The 22657-nt window shown below is 39.2% G+C and overlaps 1 pseudogene; it reads left to right on the plus strand.

Annotated features, from left to right (window-relative positions):
- Positions 1–5889: 5889 nt before the first annotated feature.
- On the plus strand, positions 5890–10911 carry LOC110596881 (melanoma inhibitory activity protein 2-like; annotated as a pseudogene).
- The last annotated feature ends 11746 nt before the right edge of the window (positions 10912–22657 follow it).

A 22657-nucleotide genomic window follows, 5' to 3' on the forward strand; every position in this document is an offset into this window, starting at 1 on the left:
TAAATTTATACATAGATACAATATCTTTATTTTGTTTATTTATTTTTATGTGGTGCTGAGGATCAAACCCAATGCCACACATATGCAAGGCAAGTTCTCTGCCACTGAGCCACAACCCTAGGCCCAATCTTCACATACTCATTATAGCTTATTCTCTTCCTCCAGTACAGTACCCAGTCCAGGATCAGACACTACATTTATTTGTCACATCTCTTTAGTCTCCTTCCACCTGGATCCTTTGTCTTTTATGACATTGATTCTTTTTTAATATTTATTTTTTAGTTGTAGTTGAACATAATACCTTTATTTTATTTATTTATTTATTTTTGTGTGGTTCTGAGGATTGAACCCAGGGCCTCGCACATGCTAGGCGAGTATTCTATTGCTGAGTCAAAACCTCAGCCCCTATGACATTGATTTTTTTTATGAATATAGTCACTACTCTTCTCTATCACCATAGATATATATTCTGGATATGGGTCTGACCTCTCTTCCTCCACATCACTCAGAGAGTACATATTTGTAAGGACTTAGTCAGTGTCTGCTTATGGTCATGGGATCTGGATCATCACCTCAAATCAATAGACCAAATTTTTCACTAGGGAGATAAACCAGGACCTATGATTCCCACGATGCTGAATCTGCTAGAAATTGCCAACTTGAATGTTGGAATGGTCCCTTAAAGGAGCAACAAGGTACTGGCTTTGAGATGGCAGCTGGGTGTTAGGGCTACTGTCCTTCAAGATGCAGTATGTATTTTGAATCAATGGCTATTTTATGATGCTCTGTCCATGAAAAATAAACTAAATGGGCCTGGAAAACAGGGATAAATGTAGAACTGGTATTTTTTCCTTGCTGTTTTTACAACTTTCGTATTCTTTTGGGAGTGAAGCTCTTCTATTAATCATGAGGCATCTGAAAAAGGATACACTTCAATTTAAAGCTATGGCTGCCTCCTAGTAAATGTGGGCTCCTCCAGTAGGCAGAGGTTTTACTCTGCTGGTGTTGATAATTGGCCCTAATCATCACAGAAAGTTAAAGTTATTGTGACATAATGGGGTAGGGAAGACGTCCTAGTCCCTTCTTGGTACCATAACTAAATACCTAAGATTGGGTGATTAATAAAGAATGGAAAATTGTTTCCCACAGTTCTGGAGGTCAGAGTGGGAAATATTTTTGTCCCAGAAGCTGTGTCCTCATTTGGCAGAAAAGTGGAACAGAACAAACCCATAAATGCTTTCATTTCATTTATTAAATTTTATTTCAGTTCTATAAAACCAGGAGTGAGGTGTGTGGGGGTTTTTTGTTTTGTTTCTTTTCTTTTCTTTTACTTGTTATTTTTAGTTATACATGATAGAAGAATCCATTTAGCTATAATTATATAACATTGAATACTTTTTATTTTATTTATTATTTAGAATCCCATTCTTATGGATGTACATGATGATGGGAGTCGCTATGTTGTTTTCATATAAGTAGATAGGAAAACTATTTCAGATTCATTCCACTCTCTTTCCTTTTTCTCTCCTTCTCTCCCTCCATTCCTCATTGTCTAATCTACTGTGCTTATAATCTTTCCCTCATTTCTCATTATTATGTGTTAGCTTCCATATATCAGAGAAAGCATTTGACCATTGGTTTTTTGGGGACTGTCTTACTTAACATGATAGATTCAAGATCCATGCATTTTCTTGCAAATATCATAGCCATTATTTATTTTCATAGTCATTCTTCATTCATACATACTCCATTGTGTATATATACCACATTTTCTTTATTCATTTATGGATTGAAGGATACCTAGGTTGGCTCTATATCTTAGCAATTATAAAATGAGTTGCTATAAACATTGAAGTGGTTATGTCACTATAGGAGGCTGAGGAGTGGGTATATAATGAGGAGTGGAAGAGCTGAGTTAAATAGTTGTTCCATTCCAAGTTTTCATAGGAATCTCCATTCTGCTTTCCAGTTGCATAAATCTGCATTCCCACCAGCAATGATGAGTGTACTTTTCCCCCCAAATCTTCACCAACATTTATTGTTACTTGTATTCTTAATAATCACCATTCTGACTTCAGTGAAATGGAATCTCAGTGTGGTTTTAATTTTCATTTCTCTAATGGCTAAAGTTGTTGAACATATTTTCATAGATTTGTTGACTATTCATATTTCTTCTGTGATGTGTCTTTTCAGTTTCTTTACCTATTTATCAACTGGGTGTTATTTGGTTTTTGCTTTGTTTTGTATTTTGGTGTTAAGTTTTTTGAATTCTTTATATAGTCTGGAAATTAATGCTCTATCTGAGATGCAGGTGGCAAAGATTTTATCCCATTTGGTAGACTTTCTCTTCACAATTTTCTTTCCTTTGCTGTGAGGAAACTTTTTAGTTTGATGTTAACCCATTTGCTTATTCTTGATTTTTACTACTTGTGCTCTAAGGGTCTTATTAAGGAAGTCAATGCCTGAGTCAATATATTGGAGTGTTGGATGTACCTTTTCTTCTAGCAAGTGCAGAGTTTCAGGTCTAAAACCTAGGACTTTGATCCACTTAGAGCTGAGTTTTTACAAGCCCTTTTTATAAAAGCCCTAATCTATTAATCAGCGCTCATGACCTTAATAAAAAGACCTCACCTCTTAATACCACCACAAGGAAGATTAAGTTTCAACATGAATTCACAGGAGACACCATTGTGCAAACCACAGCAGAGGGATATGTCTGGAACCTAGAAGATATTCATCTGAAACCTCTTGGTGATTCCATACCACTGATTACAGAAAATGAAATGATAAATACCACAGCCTGACAATGACCTTATTCCCAAGGCTCAGATCCCTTAAAGAAGATCTGAATTCCCTATCAGGAGCAACTGAAATTCTAATAACCATGGATGAAAGAAATCTAGAATGAGTGGTGGAGGAAGAAAATGAATATCAATTGGCTTTGAAACCAACTATAGCACTGAAATTGTAACAATACTCTACTATTTGGAAGTGAGAATCTTCTAATTACTAGAGGATCTTCTAGTTAATGTTCCCACTAACACTTCCATTTTAATCATGTTTTCAAATTGTTTTTATCATAAATAAGTGGTCATTACTTTGAAGGACACAGTAAACTCAACAAATAGGAGAATGGAATTGAGTTGGTCCCACACCTGACTCTTTTGGCATTCCTCTACATACCAGGGACATTTTAGGGTTAACCTTAAGACTTTTCTCTGGTTTGAGGAACACAATCTGCTTTCTGGGAAAGCTAAAATTGTTGTGAGGTTTTATGGCCCTGGCAAGTAGTTCTGAACTCATGATACATGGGGACTTGTGAGAAAACTACCTTTTTAGACCTTAATTGTCTCCCTAATGACTGTCAGCATCAGCTGCCTTCAATTGTAATTGCCTGGTTCATGAATCCTTTTTTGGCTTCTTTACTTTTACCACCTCATATTTCTAGTTTCATGTCCATATTTTCTTGCTTCACTTCCTAAATCTCCCTGTTTGAAGTCCTGTTAGGCCCAAACTAACACTATAGGCTTCAAAGTTCTCATAACCATTCAAGTAGGTCCTCCTCCAAGGTAAAGTATTTTTGCTTAACAATATCCAAAAGGATTGTTACTAAAAATAATAAATCAAATGCTTTGGAAGTAATATTCATACAGAAAAATACTCACTGAAAAGACAGCTCAAGAACTGTCAGGAAGTGAATACCTCAATTAAGGTACAAAACATTACTAACATCCCAGAAGCATTTGCATTTGTCCAGCTGTGGAAGATACTATGGAAATGTTTTCCAGAGTTCTTGTACCAATTCTCATTCTCTTAAGAAGCATGTAATCATTTGGCTTGCTCCAAATTCTCACCAACATTTGATAATTGTCTACCCATTTTGCTTTAGGCATTCTAGTGGGTGTGTAGTCATGTTGCATTGTAGTTTTTAATTATTTTTTTTAGTTGTAGGTGGACACAATATCTCTATTTCATTTTTAAGTGGTGCTAAGGATGGAACCCAGGGTCTCACGTGTGCTAGGCAATCACTCCACCACTGAGCCACAACTCCAGCCCCACATTGTGGTTTTTAATGTTTCATTTCCCTGACAATCAGTGATAATCACTTTCAATATGATTGCTGCCATTGAAAATCCTCTTTGGGAGAATTGTTTTCACATTTTCCAGTATTTTTATTGGGTTATTTGTCCTTTTATTGCTGATAGAAGGAATTCTTGATATACTTGTGGTGTGTCACTCATCAGATATATTTGTAAAAATAACTTATTCCATTCTGTGAATTGTCTTTTTAACTCTCTAGCTTGAGGAATTTTTATGAACAGAGCTTTTTAATTTTAAGATAGTCTAATTAATTAATTTTTGTTTAAATTCCATAATTTTGTGTACTGTTTAAGAAACGTTTGACTACTCCAGAGCCATGTTGATGATCCCATCTGGATGGATGCTTGAGGTTTTGGGTTTTCAACTACATTGTTCAGTTTATCCATCATTGAGTTTATTTCATTCTTACATTGGCATTACTTTTATAATAGGTCTTGACATCTAGTCTTTAAGAGCATCTTTACACTTCTTAGCTTTTGGACATCCATAAGAATTTTAGGAACATTGTGTCAATATTTAAAGAAAAAGTTTTGGGGATTTTTAGTGAGAATACATTAAATCCAGAAATTCCTAATGGGAGAAGTATACATTTATAAGGTTATGCCTTATATTCCATGGGTATGGTATACACCTTGATTTGTTTAGTTTTACCTTATTATCTCTCGATGATATATTTTTAGTTTTGGGATGGAGTCCTTGCATATCATGAGGCTATTGGAGCTCTGAGTTATTTCAAAGGCAACAAAATTGAGAGGAGTACATATTCTATGAAGGAAAGTTGAAATGTTTTTAATTAACTCAGTAACCAACAAACTACACAACTAAAACTATAGTAATACTCTGGAGTAAATTTTAATTCTTTCTCCCAAAGAAAAATTACTTGTGGTTTGAACTGTGTTCTCCAAAAAGATAAAGTCCAAATTTCATTTTAAGTCTGCATGTGAACTTTGTAGAAGAAATAAATAATGACTCTAATCCAATATGGTTGGTGACCTTACAAGAAAAGGATAAACACACACACACACACACACACACACACACACACACACACACACATGGATACAGCCAAGTTGCAATGGAGACCAAGTCACCCTGTTGCAGGACAAGGAAAGCCAAGGCTTGCTGGCAGCCATTGGGAGTTAAGAGAGAAGCATGAGTCAGTTTCTCTTTCAGAGCTTCCAGAAGGAGCCCACTCTGCCAGCCTCTTAATTTCCAACTTCCAGTCTCCTGACTTGTGAGTCAAAAAATCCTATTTCTTTAAGTTGTCCAGCTTAGTACAAAGTCACAGCAGCCCCAAGAAATAGATATAAGGTTGATCTATGTGCCAAGAAGTTCTTGGGTTCTTACTCTTCTTTTTTTCCTTTTCTTCCTGTGCTAATTCTCACACCATCCTGTCAATGCTTGGTTTCATTACTCAGAAAAATGTCCCAAATAAAAAAAAAAGTATCCATTTCTTTACACTTGCTTAAAGAGTTTTAAACTATATAATTTTATCTTAATAAAATTTTAACATTTCTCAAACATATAAACATTTTAATTGAGAAAATCTTGTAATAAAAATGAAGGAAAAAAACACAACTGAACACAAATGTCTATAGCAGTTTACTTCATAAGCACAGCAAAACAGGAAACATGCCAATGAGTGGCCACCAAGCCTGAAATCACTGCTGGACCCTGAAACCATCCCACTAGTACCTGGACAGCTCTGGCCTTCTAAGCTCCAGTCACCCCTTCAGAGGCCAGCACTGCATGAGGTTGTGGCTTTGACTCTGTGGCTATTGAGCAGCGATGGCTCATGAGCTGGTGGGTCAGGAGCCCTGCCTGTCCTCTTGGCATTTCTTACCAAGTATCCCAGGAAGGTCTTTAGAGGTGTTTTCAACCTTTCCCACACCCTTTGTACCCCTAACCATCAATTTCTTTATTCAACAATATGCCCAAATCTGCTTCCTCCTCTCTGGTCCCAGGACTACAGGCTTCTAGGTCAGTCTCTAGCCATAAATGACAGCTGATATAAAGGAATTCCTGACTGCATCCATCACAACCTCATTGTCTAGGAGATGTAGAAGAAAATCTGCAGATGACTCTCATTACTCAGCCTCTCAAAACAAGTGTCCCACATTGCTGAATGCACAGTGGCTCCACCCATTCCCACAACACAGACCTTCAAAGCCTCCCGGGTCACCTGTGCCTTGGGCAATGGGCTGTAAGAGAGAAAGTTGATTCTGGTACCAGTGGGTAAAGAAAGTGAGAAAAGCAACTGGCTGCCACCTAGATAGCCTTCAGCCTCAATCAAAGACTAAATATCTCAGGGAGGGAGATCCAAGGGAGAAACAACTCTCTGGCAACAAAGGCTAAGACTCAACCCCATAAGTAAAACAAAGGTGGTCCACTAAGTAGCCCCAGAGGCACTGCCCTCTTTGAGGGTCAAGGTCAAGATAGCTGCCAGGAAGGCTGCAACACCTGCCTGGAGAACCTTGTTCCCAGTTAGGTGCTGCAACTGAAGCTCTGGGTGCACTGGGGGGGGGGGGTATACAGGCGAGATGAAAGTGGAACCGTCCAAAATCAGGGCCTTGAGATGCCCCAGGTAACAACCAAGAAATGTGGAGTGAGGTAAGGGCCAGGATCAGGTCTCAAAGATCTAGATTTGGAGGCTATTCAAACTCTCTGCATCTCAGATACTGGAGGTGCTGGAGGAAGTTTCTTAGAATAGCCTAAAAGGAAGGAGATCCCCCAAGAAGTCAAGCTCTGCCAGCCTTCAGACTTTTCTCCCCACCAGGAAAAAAGTGATGAGCTGCAAAGAAGGAACTTAGGAACACCTGTGATCGCAGGCAGAGAGCTGCTCAGCTAACAGCTCTTGAAGTTGTTTCATTATTTCAGAAGCAGCTCTTTAGAAAAGGCCTGGAAGAACCAATTTAAACCAGCCAAAGATTCATAGCTCCTCTTCTAAGTGACCTAGGGTAAACTTTGCTCACTAAAACTCATTATAACGCTAAATTCTCTGCCCTAAATTAAGTGCATCTGCCATGTATTTAGTTTGGTACTAGGAATAGAAGTCAGGGGTGTCTTACCACTGAGCTACATTTTGTGGTACAGATTTATCAGAACAAATGAAAGAGAATATGATGCCATGTGTATCATTGTGAGCCTTTTTGAAATCAGTTTTGAATCTTCTTGCTACTTTGTAATATAGAAATACAATGCCCAAATAGGAATGTGTATTACCTCAGATGAAGACAAAGGCTAGTATCTAAAAGGAAACTAACCAGAATATATAAGGCATCACTCCCTATACTAAATGTTCAGCCTTTGGATAAGAATCCACTGAGGCTGGAAGCACCCAAATAAACACTGCTTCCTATTGAATACCCTGGGGTTCCCTGTCTCTGTGTGAGTATCCCATGCAACATTGTATTCTGTTTTGTTTGAGGCAGAATCTCACTGATTTTATCCTTTTGTTTGCCATATATTTATAATGACCACTTGCTTAGAAGTGTTTACATCCTATGAGAAGTGAAAAGAACATCTGAAAACAGATTTTGAAGACTCTTCAATAAATAGTAGTCTACAAAAACTGACATGAAAACCAACTCAAGTTTTAAGATCCTTCTTTTTAGAAACATTAGATATGTTATACTATTTAAAAATAACTTATCAAACTGATTTGTGCCCATGCTTACAACTCTTCTAAAATTATTTTTAAAATAGTCTAACAGAGTTTTTCTATGGAAAAATTCAGATTACTTCTGCAGAAAATGTCAACATAGCTGGAAGGTAGAACAGAGGTACAGAGCTTGCCACATGTACAAGGAGTTTAACCCCTTAGAGTTTAACCCCCAACACTGCAAGAAAAGGAAAGGGAGAAAGAAGGAAGGAAGGAAGGAAGGAAGGAAGGAAGGAAGGAAGGAAGGAAGGAAGGAAAAAGAGGGGATAACAGGGGCAGAAAAGGAATGAATCATTAAAACAAAAAAGCAAGTTGTACAAATATAAATATATGATGTACTAGCTCTTTAAAATTTTTAGAGCTTTAGAATTTTAGTTACATCAAGCTGGGTGATATTATGACTGTATAGAAGTTCTGCCTTGGCCTGGCCTAAACCAAATCAACAGGTAGTTGACCTGGAAAAGACTCCTCTCTGGTTTTATTGGGACAGGCTTCAACCTGTGCTGCTTCAGGTTACACAGCATAGTGAAGGGGCCATGACTTCCCTGACAGGCAGCATGAGTGTGCTAGGCCCCTGGGAGCCCATTACCAGGACTCCCCATGCCCATGCCCACAGCCCCCCCACATGCTAGTTCATAATGGTCTGCTCTGTTGCCTGGTGCAGGTTTGTTCCTGACCAAAGGCCTGAGTGTCCTGTTTTTGGTGTGGCTGTGCATGGTGTGGTTGTAGAGGGAATAGCCAATGTAGCCTTAGCATGATGAGGGGGAAAGAGCTACCCCTCAGCCCTACTTGAAGGTGGTCCTGGAAGAAGTAAGCAGGGTTTTAGTCTGCCTTGTCTGAAGACATGGAAACACACCCTAGTCCTTATGGCTGTCCGTGGGAGTTGGTGATATGTACAGCTATTGGATTGTTTGTTGTTCTCTTGTTTCTGTGGAGAAGTTATCAGTCTGTGAGAAGCAGGCGTTACATGAGAAGAGAAAAGGAGCTTGCTCTAAAAGTTTCTGGACTACTTAAAGGAAAATGAGAAATACTTGAAAAAGTTAGACTTGTTCAAAAAGAGTATGAAGGCTTAGAGTCATCTTTAAAGGATGCCAGTTTGGAAAATGAGTCAATAGAAGCAGAAAATTTGGAGGCAATATATGAAAACCTGAATAGGTCTGTATCTAAACTTAAGGATGAAATACTCTTTCTAGAAAAAGAGCTAAAAGAAGAGAAAAGTAAACATTCTCAACAGGATGAATTGATGGCAGATATATCAGAAAAGATTAAGTCCCTAGAAGATGAATCAAAATCCCTCAGATCACAAATACCTAAAGCTAAAACAACTTTGAGAATATTTCAAATGAATGAAGAAGGGGTTACAGTAGCAATAAAAGAGGCTTTCAATGAAAATTCTCAACTTCAGGAAAGTCAGAAACAGCTCTTAGAAGACATTGAAGTATGAAAAGAAAAAGTGAATAGCCTCAATAAACAGAAAATGACATTGGTACACTCTAAAGTACATGCAGAACAAGTTCTAAGACATGAAGAAAATTACATTAAGTTTCTGACTGAACACTTGCTGCATAAAAAATGGGTTCCTGTGCTTGGAGAAGTCCTAATAGATGAAGGTAACTTGGAGTTGTAAATGAAGAGTGAATCAGAAATTTGTGCTCACTTAGAAGATCAGACAAAAGGGGCTTTGAAGAAACTGGTTTATGTTGCTAAGTTAAAGGCCTCTTTTAAAACCACAGAAAGAGAAAGTACTCAATTTTTTTACTTTATTATCGGAAGTAGGTAAACCAAAGAAAGAACTTACAGAACACATTAAAAATCTTAAGACAGAACAAGCATCTTTGCAAGCAGAAAATACACAGTTTGTAAGTCAGAACAAGAATCTTCAGCAGAAACTTAAAGTCATGATGGAACTATATCAAGAAAATGTAATGGAACTCTAAAGGAAATTAATAGGAGAGGAAAATTACCAGGTAGAGCAAGAGGAGAAACTTTCCAAAGTGGAAGAAAAGATCAGCCATACAACTAAACTGCTGGAGACCTATAAAAAGCAAGCCAAAGATCTTGAAGAAGAATTGGAGAGAACCATTCATTTTTATCAGGGTCATGTTATGTACTATGAGAAAAAAGCACATGGTAATGAGTTGGCAGCTCAGAATGCTGAAAGATACCTCAATGATTTAAGGAAACAAAATGCTCACCACAGACAAAAATTAACTAAAATGGAATTAAAATTTAAACTTGTAGAAAAAGATCATTCTGCACTTGATGTTTCAAATACAGCCTTTGGCAGAGCAAATTCTCCAAATGGTCCCTCATCATTGGGTCCACCTTCATGTGAAACAAGACCTTCTCATTCATAAAAGGAGGGTTTACTCATACTCTAACCTGTGGTGCCAGTGGGAGGAGGAAGAGGCTAAAGGGGTCCAGAGAATCCTCTGGACCATCTGACTAGCAATAAAAGAAGAGAATCAAACTGTTATAGGTTAACTGATCCTAGGGAGAATCTTCTGACACCGTGCCCCTGGCACCTCCATGGGAACAGGCCCATAGAACAATTATCCCTCCAACAGGCTAACCATATTCTGATCCACAGCTTCCTCTACCAAGGTAAGATGGATTTTACTTTAATTCTGGTAAACCATCTGGATCAGCAGAACTCAGAAGTTCCACTATTCCCCCTTTGGATAAAATGGATGGGCCTACATCTTCAGAAATGGAATCCAGTAATGATAGGGAATCCAGAAATGATACCAAAGTCAATCTTGGTGATTCCAATGTGCCAGATTCATCTCTCCCTTCTGAAAACCAAGCAACTGGCTCTGCCTTTGCTTTCTCACCTTTCCCTCCAATCAAAGGTTCATTGTTTCCAGTGGATTCAAGGAGTCAGTTCATGAGAAGAGGACCTTTTTTCCCTCCACATCCTCCAAAAAACATGTATGGAGCATCTAGAGAATATTTTCCACCGGGCCCACCACTCTCTCCATTCCCAATGGTACCTTGGTGTTTTCCTCATTATCTCCTCCCAAGAGCTGGATTTCTTCCCCCACCTCCCACCCCCACATTCTGAAAGTAGAAGTGAGTTCCCTTCAGGGTTGATTCCACCTTCAAATAAGCCTGCTACTGAAACTCCAGAAGCACAACAAGAAACCTGAAAATATTTTCCATCTGCCTTCAAAAGTAATCTATCTCTCATTTTTAGTTTAAGTAACTGTTTTTACTTAAGTGATTATACTTTTGCTCCAATTGAAGCTTAATGGATTTATAATTCTTAAGATAATATTTTGCTTATATATGAATCTGATGAGTAATTTTTTTTCCATTTTATCTTATTCTAGAGAGTATAACTTTTAATTTGATTAATCCACTATTATATGAGCAACAAACAGAGTTTTATATATGTAATCCTGCAGTGGAGAATATTTTAAACTCCAATCAAAGGGTGTCCCTTTATACAAAGAAACATATTTCCTGTGATTGTTGCAAATGTGAAAGTAACTTTATGATAAATGAAAAATCTTGATTTAAAGTCTTTTTGGCATTGATAATGCCAAAAAATCAGCTAGTTTTTCCATTAAAAAATAATAACTAGAGCATATTAAGAGTAAACCAGAAAACACAATTAAACATGTGATGGAAATAGGAGGTAGTCATAAAATGACTCTGCTAAACTACTATGAAATGCTTGAAGTTCCTACTCTCAATTTCTATATCATTGCAAATAAGGAGCAATTTGCAAAACTGCACGAATCCAGAGATGACACTTTGAACAATGTTTCCCTGATAGAGACCAAGAAAGAACATTTATTAAAAATACCATAATTAAAAATTAGTGGTTAAGGTTTTTTCAGTTTTTTTGTGAAGAGTATACATTTTAGACTAAAATAAATACAGTAATATAACTTTCTTCTTAAATATAAGAAGCAGCTTTATCACAATTAATGGCCAGTGAAGACTTTTTTTTTTTATTGGTTGTTCAAAACATTACAAAGCTTTTGACATATCATATTTCATACATTTGATTCAAGTGGGTTATGAACTCCCATTTTTACCCGGTATACAAATTGCAGAATCACATCAGTTACACATCCACGTTTTTACATATTGCCATACTAGTGACTGTTGTATTCTGCTACCTTTCCTATCCTCTACTATCCAACCTCCCCTCCCCTCCCATCTTCTCTCTCTACTCCATCTTCTGTAATTCATTTCTCTCCCTTGTATTTTTTTTTAAGATAGAGTGAGAGAGGAGAGAGGGAGAGAGAGAGAGAGAGAGAGAGAGAGAGAGAGAATTTTTAATATTTATTATTTTTAGTTCTTGGCGGACACAACATCTTTGTTGGTATGTGGTGCTGAGGATCAAACCCGGGCCGCATGCATGCCAGGCAAGCGCGCTACCGCTTGAACCACATCCCCAGCCCGCCCTTGTTTTTTATTTTTTAATTTTTTTCCCTTTCCCCTCACATCCTCTTATATGTAATTTTGTATAACAATGAGGGCCTCCTTCTATTTCCATGCAATTTCCCTTTTCTCTCCCTTTCCCTCCCACCTCTTGTCCTTGTTTAATGTTAATCTTTTTCTCATGCTCTTCCTCCCTGCTCTGTTCTTAGTTGCTCTCCTTATATTAAAGAAGATATTTGGTATTTGTTTTTTAGGGATTGGATAGCTTTACTTAGCATAATCTGCTCTAATTCCATCCATTTCCCTGAAAATGCCATGATTTTGTCATTTTTTTAGTGCTGAGTAATAATCCATTGTGTATAAATGCCACATTTTTTTATCCTTTCATCTATTGAAGGGTAACTAGGTTGGTTCCACAGTCTAGCTATTGTGAATTGTGCTGCTATGAACATCGATGTAGCAGTATCCCTGTAGTATGCTCTTTTAAGGTCTTCAGATAATAGTCTGAGAAGGGCAATAGCTGGGTCAAATGATGGTTTCATTCCCAGCTTTCCCAGGAATCTTCATACTGCTTTTCAAATTGGCCACACCAATTTGCAGTCCCACCAGCAATATACAAGTGTACCTTTTTCCCCACATCCTCGCCAGCACTTATTGTTGTTTGACTTCATAATGGCTGCCAATTTTACTGGAGTGAGATGGTATCTTAGGGTGGTTTTGATTTGCATTTCTCTGACTGCTAGAGATGGTGAGCATTTTTTCATGTACTTGTTGATTGATTGTATGTCCTCCTCTGAGAGGTGTCTGTTCAGGTCCTTGGCCCATTTGTTAATTGAGTTATTTGTTTTCTTATTGTTTAATTTTTTGAGTTCTTTGTATACTCTGGATATTAGGGCTCTATCTGAAGTGTGAGGAGTAAATATTTGTTCCCCGGATGTAGGCTTCCTATTTACCTCTCTTATTGTTTCTCTTGCTGAGAAAAAAACTTTTTAGTTTGAGTAAGTCCCATTTGTTGATTCTTGTTATTAACTCTTGTGCTATGGGTGTCCTATTAAGGAATTTGGAGCCCGAACCCACAATATGTTGATCAGAGCCAACTGTTTTCTTCTATCAGACTCAGAGTCTCTGATTTTATATCAAGCTCTTTGATCCATTTCGAGTTAACTTTTGTGCATGGTGAGAGAAAGGTATTCAGTTTCATTTTGTTGCTTATGGATTTCCAGTTTTCCCAGCACAATTTGTTAAAGATGCTATCCTTTCTCCATGGCATGCTTTTAGCCCCTTTATCAAATATAAAATAGTTGTAATTTTGTGGATTGGTCTTTGTATCCTCTATTCTGTACCATTGGTCCACCAGCCTGTTTTGGTACCAGTACCATGCTATTTTTGTTACTATTGTTCTGTAGTACAGTTTGAAATCTGGTATTGCTATACCTCCTGATTCACACTTCCTGCTTAGAATTGCTTTTTGCTATTCAGAGTCTTTTATTTTTCCATATGAATTTTGTGATTGCTTTATCTATTTCTACAAGAAATGCCATTGGGATTTTGATTGGCATTGCATTGAACCTATAGAGAACTTTTGGTAATATCGCCATTTTGATGATGTTAGTTCTGCCTATCCATGAACGGGGTATATTTTTCCATCTTCTAAAATCTTCTTCTATTTCTCTTTTTGGGGTTCTGTAGGTTTCATTGTATAAGTATTCAAGGACATGAATTTAATGGGCTACTGGATACAGGTGCAGACCTTAGCATCATATCTCATCAGGAATGGCTGAAACATTGGCCATTACAACAGGCACTCAAATGCTTTGAGGCCTAGGAGTGGCAACTAATCCCCATAGAAGTGCAATGGTATTGGATTGGAAGGATCCTGAAGGATGTGAAGGAACTATACAGCCATATGTATTGGATCATCTTCCTATAAATTTATGGGGATGAGATGTCCTAGATCAATTAGGTTTGACATTAACAAATAACATCAATCCAAATGTGCCCACTATTAGGGCTAGACAAGGTTTTAGGAAAGAAAAAAGATTAGGAGACCAAGAACAAGATATAGCAGCACCAATTCAAATAGATCAAGGAATAAATAGACATGGATTTGGTTTTTAGAAGGGGTCACTGAGACAATAAAGAAAAGATACAAGCAGCCCATGACCTGGTCAAACTACAATTAGTGGAGGGACATATACAACATTCTGTATATCCCTATGATACTCCATTTTTGTCATCAAAAAGAAATCTGGTAAATGAAGATTAATGCAAGATTTAAGAGCTATTAATAACAAGATGGTTATTATGGGACCTGCTCAATTGGGGATTCCTCAAATGTCTACTTTGCCAAAAACCTGGTATGTTTTAGTTATAGATATTAAAGATTGTGGGTTTTTTTCAATTCCAATTCATCCTGAGGATAGTTGACGTTTTGCATTTACTTTCCCTGCACTGAATCATGAAGGTCCTGATCAGAGATATGAATGAAAAGAACTCCCTCAAGGGATGGCTAACAGCCCAACTATATGTCAAATTTATGATAACAAAGCAATCCAGCCACTTAGAAATCAAAACCTTGAACTACAAATATTTCACTATATGGATGATGTATTATTAGCACACAAAGATAAAAGCACGTTGTTAGAATGTTATGCCACACTTACAAATTTATTTAAAAATTATAACCTAAAGATAGCAATAGATAAAGTACAATTAAATTTTCCAATTAATTATTTAGGAGTTCTATTATCCTCGACCATGGTCTGTCCACCAAAAGTTCAAATATGAGTAGATAAACTCAAATCACTTAAAGACTTTCAAAAGACATTAGGAGAAATAAATTGGATAAAGCCTTATCTAGGTATACCAACAGGAGAGTTGGGACCTTTATTTGATATCCTAAAAGGTCCATCAGATCCAAATTCACCCAACATGTTAACACCTGAAGCAAGAAAGACATTAAAAATCATTGAAATATATATGGAAAATATGCATTTGGATAGTATTGATATGTTTTCCTTTATTATTTATTGTAATACCAACAAAAAATGTTCCTACAGAAGTATTTTGGCAAGAAGGTCCATTATTATGGATACATTTATCGTATTCTCCTAACACTATTCTTACTAGGTATCCTGAGGCTGTAGACAATTAATACTCAAAGGAATAAAAGTAGCAAAGGGAGTGATTGGAATTTCTCCCAATAAAATTATTACTCCATATACTATGGATCAAATTGATGAGTTAGATAATGAGTTAAATACTTGGGCAATAATCATCTGCAAATCTAATGTTTCATTTGATAACCACTTACCATCTAATCCTTTGTTGTCTTTTTGGTCTTCACATCCTGTAATTTTTCCAAAAATGATAAGAAAACCACTTATCATGAATGCTCCAAATATATTCACTGATGGGTCAAATAATGGTACAGCAGCAGTAGTTACCCCTGATCAAACTTTTACATTTTTAGTACCCAAACAATCAGCTCAAAAGGTAGAGCTTAATGCAGTATTACAAGCTTTGTAATGTTTAAAGATTCTGTATTTAATTTATTTTCCGATAGTCAGTATATAGTTAATGCTATAGTCTCCCTTGAAGATGCTGGTAGGATTTCCCATTCCTCTACTGTTTTCTCTTTGCTTTCCACTATACAAAGTCTAATCTGGGACATAAAAGATCCATTTTTTATAGGACATATCAGGCCACATACAGGATTGCCTGGAGCCCTTAGTTTGGGCAATGATTTAGCAGATAAAACTACAAATGACATACATATTTTTTCTACACTAGAAGAAGCTACAAATTTTCATAAATCCTTCCATGTCAATGCAAATACTTTTAAAAGCATTTTAAAATAACTAAGGAACAAGCTAGACAAATAATAAAACAATGTCAAAATTGTGTGACCTTTTTACCACAAGTTAATCTTGGAGTCAATCCTAGAGGACTGATACCTAACCATATTTGGCAGATGGATGTCACACACTTGCCAGAATTTGGAAAATTAAAATCTTTGCATGTTACAGTTGATACTTCTTCCAGATTTTTGATGGGCTCCCTTCATGCTGGAGAAAAAAATAGAGATATTATAGCTCATTGCTTAAAAAATTTTGCCACTGTGGGCGTTCCAAAACAGTTAAAAACAGATAATGGCCCTGGCTATACTTCTACCTCTTTTAAACTATTTTGCTCATCATTTGGCATTACTCATATAACAGGAATCCCATACAATCCACTGGAATAAGGCATAGTTGAAAGAGCTCATCAAACTATTAAAATGTACTTATTAAAGCAAAAAGAGGGAATTGGGAAGGGGTATATATCCCCCAAAGATAAACTTAAAATAACCCTTTTTACTCTAAACTTTTAAAATTTGGATTCATCAGGGCTTAGTGCAGTGGAAAGGCACATGTGTCCAAAAGATGTACATAAGCCCAAGGTACTTTGGAAGGATATTCTAACAGGACAATGGAAGGGTTCTGACCCAGTAATTATCTGGAATTGGGGGTCTGTTTGTGTGTTTCCACAGGGAGAATAGCAGCTGATTTGGATTCCAGAGAGATTAGCTAAGGTCCTGACCCAGTGATTGTCTGGAGTCGGGGGTCTGTTTGTATGTTTCCACAGGGAGAACAGCAGCTGATTTGAATTCCAGGGAGATTAACTAAAGCGATTTCTACAGACCAAAAGGAAGATGATTTGGCTCAAATCCATAACAGCTGATATCCAAAACTCCAGTTTGACTATCCTTACATCTACGACAGAACCAGGATGCTTTTTTCATATCTATTTTATTATTACCCTTCCCCACATCATGAAGTTCTATTTTGTTTTCTGAGCTCATACAGACTTAGGTAAATGTTTTGCTGATCAGTTCTATTTTTTGACTATATAGTTTTTAAACATTGTATTGGAAATTTCACCTGCAAAAAGTTATAAGGCCTTTACTATTATGTTATGTGTTGTATGTATTATATTATGTGTGCACACTTGTGCTTTATGTTGTATGTTTGTATGTACATATGTCCGTATATCATATATTATGAGCGCTCATGAAAAAAATGGATCCAATTTTTTTTATTCATGTGATTTAAATGGTTTAATTTAAATTAGGTAAACAGCTGTTGAGGATTGTTTTACTATGAACAAAAAAGGAGGTTAACAGATCTGTTTGTTTACTTTCACCTTTCCTTTTCATTATATTTCATAATTATGTTTGAGATCATGTAAATTGTTCAGAAAATTGTTTTCTTTTAGTGCCTTCTGGAATGTTACATAATTTTTTCTTTAGCCATTATTTCCAGAATTCCTATCTTCATCCCAGTGCCAGTGAAGACAAAGATAAAACCAATCTACAGCTTCTGCAATAGCCATCACTGAACTGCTTGCAGAACTTGCCTGGACTATGTATCACTTGTATGCATTGTGAACTCACTTGTATGCATTGTGAACTATCTGTTGGTACAGAGACTTGTGGTAGTGTTGGGGTATTTTTGCTGATGGTGTCATCGGTAGTACAATTTTTCCAAAAGGAGCTCTCAGTTGGCTTGGTGTATCTTCCTCCCTTCTGCTTGTCATGGTCGTTCAGCTAAAATTTGGGGGCCAACAGAGGTGAGACAAAGAACCTCACCTCCCCCCCCTCCCTCTGGTAAAAAGACCTATCCACAGGTGTGGCTTTATGCTAGACCAGTAGTGAATGACGGGTAAGATCCAATTGCAATGGTACCAACCTAAGACATGAGGCTGACGCTTTGAGGTCAGCTCATTTGATGATGGGTAAGGACCATATGTACTATTGGACAACCTAATGCAGGCACAGTCCCTAAGCCACATGCTTGTTGTTTAAACAGCCGAAGGGGCCCCAGAAAACTTCCAGCTGCCAGCAAACTTCCAGCTACCAGCTAATGTTTGGCTCACAGTGACCCCAACAAACTTCTAGCTGCCAACTGATTGGCTCCTCTGTGGTGATGCTCATTGGGCTGTTTCCCCACCCTTTCAGACCATGGAGCTGCTCATTGGGGAACTTTTTTTGGCTCTGCCCACGCAACCCAGCCAATCGGCCTCAAGAGCAGGAGGAGTGGGGGAGGTTGAGAGGCTTGTGGGAAGCTGGTGGTCACAGTTGGGCTCTGAGGGCTCTTCCTGAGGAGCTGTGTGGTTGTGGTGTGTGTGTTCTAAAAATAAAGTTTGTTTCTTTAGACAAGTGGCTCCTGAATTGTGCCCATCCAGACTGCAGCATTCCTGGACAAATTGCTGGTGTTCAAAAGATTCAAATGGAGACCAATGGAGGGATGCTGTGTATGAACATGCAGAGATGCAGGGAGCTCCTGGTGCCCAGGGATTACAGTTCACTCCTAACTGGGGCTAGAGCACTGGGAGTAGAGAGCAGGGTTCCCATGGCATTCTGTCCTGGAGTGGAGCTAATGCAGATGTTGAGCAATAATGTAAGGACACAAAGTGAAGGGACATTGCCAGACTGGGGGGGGGGGGTTCCTATCCTTTAGAGGCTGAGCAGACCTGATCTGTGGCAAGCAAATGTCTCTAGTATACTCCAGAGGACTTGGCACAAACACCTGAGCCCACTGAGAAGAGGGTTAACTGGACTTTCCTGGTAATTTGCTGTAGTCTCCTCCTGTCTCTGAATATAAGAACAAACACACTCTCTCTCTCTCTTTCTCTCTCTCTCTCTCTCTCTCTCTCTCTCTCTCTATATATATATATATATATATATATATACATATATATATATATATATATATATATATATATATATATATATATATATATATTTCTGTCTCTACCTCTATTTCTCCCTCTCTCAGCCAGTGTGCCAGATGACTCCAGTGTCATCTCTATGATGCTGGGGCCTCACAGGTCCCCCTGGCCTTGGCCCTGTCTCCAGACCTCACAGCCTGGGTGTCTGATACAGCCAATTACTTTGTGCTTTGCACATGGTGCCCCACTAGAGGGAGGAACTCTGAAGGTACCTGTGCTCAAGCTTATGGAGGAGAAACTGAGGCTGGAGGGGAGAGCGAGAACTGGGGTGTGGCACAGAGTTTGAACCCAGGGCCACTCTCTCTCCCTAATCTACCTGCCCCTAGTCCAGGATTAAGGAGGATAAGGAGGTGGTGGGGGACTCTTCAGGTGAGCTTATTCTGCCCAGGAAGTTGTGTGGACTCCATCAGCTCAGGAGGAACCAAGCTCCTAGTGAGGGAAGGGCCAGGCTTGAGGAAGGACACATAGCCAGTAGGGCAGGGCAGGTCTGTGGATATTCACCAAACTCCAAGCCCTGGTTTCCATTCTGCAGGGCTCGCAATGTAGCACAACACACTTTAAACCCATGAAGGGTGCTGTGAAAGTATCATTGCCCTTTGTGACTTTAGAGGGCCACCCCTACACTCCACGGGCAGGATGTGTGCTAACAGTGCAGGATTCTGCCACCTGAGTGGGATGAGAGAGGGTCTCCTCCCAGGGTGATGCTTACGTAGACAACGGGGAAAGCGTGTGAACCCCCACACACACCCCTAGTCATGACCTTGGAACCTCCTCCTCCCTCTAGTAGATCAAGTGTAGCACCCTATGTCCATCAGGACTACATGCCATAGGGTGAACACATGATCTGGGCTTCTGTGGGCAAGGGCCTTACAGTCCAGGCCTGGCCAGTACCTGGGTCAGTAACCACCAGACCCAAACAATGGCCTCCTGGAATTCAGGGATGCCCAAGCTCATGTTTGGCTAACTCTGGCCTCAAAGGTGCCTTCCTTTATTAAATGACACATCTAATAGTTGAGTCCCTCCCCAGCCCTCATCTTCTGAGCTTTCTTTTCTCTCTGGGACCCAGTTGTTAGAATCACAGGAAGATGCCTTCATGGGCATAAATACTGTTCCTCCAGGAGTCAACATCATTAGATGAGCCCACCCCTTCCTGTTGCTTGATACTTCCCAGCAGGTGATCAGGGCTCTTTACTACAGTTCTGAGGGTAAAACACATAGAAGAGACAGGTTCTGAGGAGACATCCAATGAGCAAGGTGACAGGAATGCCTCAGCCACAAAACTTCAGTCTGCTGAAATGTCAGGCAGCAAGAACAACTGCAGCCAAAGGTGAGTACCTCAGTAGGACACATCAGGGCACCTCTGATTTGTTGTTGCCTGGAGCCTTGTCTACATAAAGGAACCCAAGTGTGGAAGTAGAGGCCTAGAGATGCAGGGAGCAGCAATCAGAGTAACCACTGAAATCTGAGCATTGGGATCAAACCTGGCTCAACCATGTGGCAAATAAACAAAAGCAAAATGAGCTTCAATTTTCTAATCTGCAAATTGGAGTATTACATCCTCCCTCAGAAGGTTGGGGGCAAAGAATTAGAATAAAAAAGGTGACACCAGGAAAGCCCTGGAGATGCCTGGCCAGATATGTGAGCCCCACACTGGACAACTTATTGCTCCTGTTACCATCACTAATTCTAGATTAGGGATCCCACACTTTTGCTGTAAAGAGTCAGAATATGTCAGGCTTTGAGGGACACATAGTCTCTGTCCCCACCACTGGACTTGGTTTTCCTAGGGTAACGCCACCAGAGAACATAGGTGCATGAACTCACAGGTTGTGTACCTACCAACCTGCACTTGATATTGGAATGCAAAATGTTTACACCTTTTTCAGATGGTGCATCAGTGGAGGAGGGGTGCTTTTCTGAATTCAGAAGTCAGGTGGTCCCTGCTCTGCCATACATACTTCCCAGCCTAAGTGGGATAGTAAAATTTGCACATGCTGTCCCTAGAGGGCTTTGAAGTAAACAGAAGAGATAATGTAATCTGTTCCTTGTTGGAAGGATCTAGAGGGAATTCTCCTTAGTTGGGAAACATCAGGGTTTATTTCCTCATGTCTGTAGTCTGGGATGGCCGCCTACCAGATACAAGTCAGTTGGTGGGTGTTTGCTGCAATTTGAGTCTGAAATAAACCACAAGTCCCTGGTGTTCAAGGCATCCTCAGTCTGTGGTGCTATTGGGAGGTGTAACATTTAGGCCTAGTGGAAAGAAGGAATATCACTGGGGGCATAGCCCTGAAGGGGATATGGGACTTTGGTCCTTTTCAGTCTGTACTTTTCCTACATTCACCATGAAGTGAGCAGTTTACTCCAAAAAGTGCTTCTGCCACACTGGCTGTTCCATCACCAGCCCAAAACCACAGGGCTAAGCCACTATGAGACCATAAGCCCAAATCAGCCTGTACCCCTTGTAAATTGGTTCCCTAAGGTCATGGGCACAGTGAGGGAAAGCTGAAGAACACAGTGCTCCCAAGGAGGAAAGGATGATGCTACCAGGAGAAAAAAGATACCTGCACCTCACCCCTTTAACATCCCCTCCCACTCACCAGAGGCCACATTATATGAGAGGATACATAGGATAAATTCCACTGAGAAGTTTATCATGGTGAGACCAGCTAAAAATAACACCCCAGAGAGTGCTGTTCATGAGATGTGGTGGCAAAACTCCAGTAGAAATTCAGCCCCAGCAATGAGTCTCTTAGGCAGGAGAAGCTGACATGTCAGAGACTTGGAGGAACAAAGCAAGGTTCCCAGTTGACACGGGAGGAGTCCCAGGAAGCTACATCCATTTTAGTTTCTTCATATCTATTGTGAAATGATGCTCTAGAGAAAAGGTACTATATATATTGAACTAAGAGCAGCATGCAAAGGCCACAAAAGTACAAGCTCAGTGACCTCCAGTATATGTGCATCCTAAGGTAATACTGTGTTTGTGTGTGTGTGTGTGTGTGTGTGTGTGTGTGTGTGTGTGTGTTTTGGGGGGTGGTGCATCTATGGTTCAGTAAAACCACATTGAAACCCAAAGAAAGAGGTCTCCATTTTGGCTTTCCACTAGTCACAATGCCAGGGACATTGCACCCCATTTGAGCAGAAATGAATACCTCTTGCATATCCACCTAGCAAGGATTCACACAAAGTATGAAAGTCCAGATGGTGCAATTGCTGTGAGCCCAGCAATCCTCTACACTGCTCTTGGATAAATATTTCTATATGACACCACTACTATGTATCATTTTACAATAGATGTGAAGAAACTGAAAAATGTACATAGTATTTACCCAGTAAGTCTGCCTCTGGCATATTGCCAGGATAATAGCCAGAGATGTTGACAAAGACTTATATATTCACTCCAGCATGACTTACACTGGCCCCAAGTAGAAAAAAGCTTAAGTGCCCAATCAACAGGGAAAAAAAGCAGAGGTGCTACCCAAGACATCTCCTATGACATTAAATTTCATCTGCTGAAAGGCGTTTGGCTGCCTGAAAAACTGAAGCTTTCTGCTGAGGCCTAGCAGGCTTTGTAGACTCCAAGGACTCTCCTGGTTTTCATACTCTCAGTGACATGGTTCCTCACCTGCCCATCCGCACAGCCAGCCTACTGGTCCTGCCAAGAAGTGATAGCAGAGGGGTGGAATGGTGGAGTGGAAGGTGGGTTGGAGTTTGGGGCAAGCATGGTCC

This window comes from Ictidomys tridecemlineatus, chromosome 10, assembly GCF_052094955.1.
Source record: "Ictidomys tridecemlineatus isolate mIctTri1 chromosome 10, mIctTri1.hap1, whole genome shotgun sequence".
In the NCBI taxonomy this organism is placed as follows: domain Eukaryota; kingdom Metazoa; phylum Chordata; class Mammalia; order Rodentia; family Sciuridae; genus Ictidomys; species Ictidomys tridecemlineatus.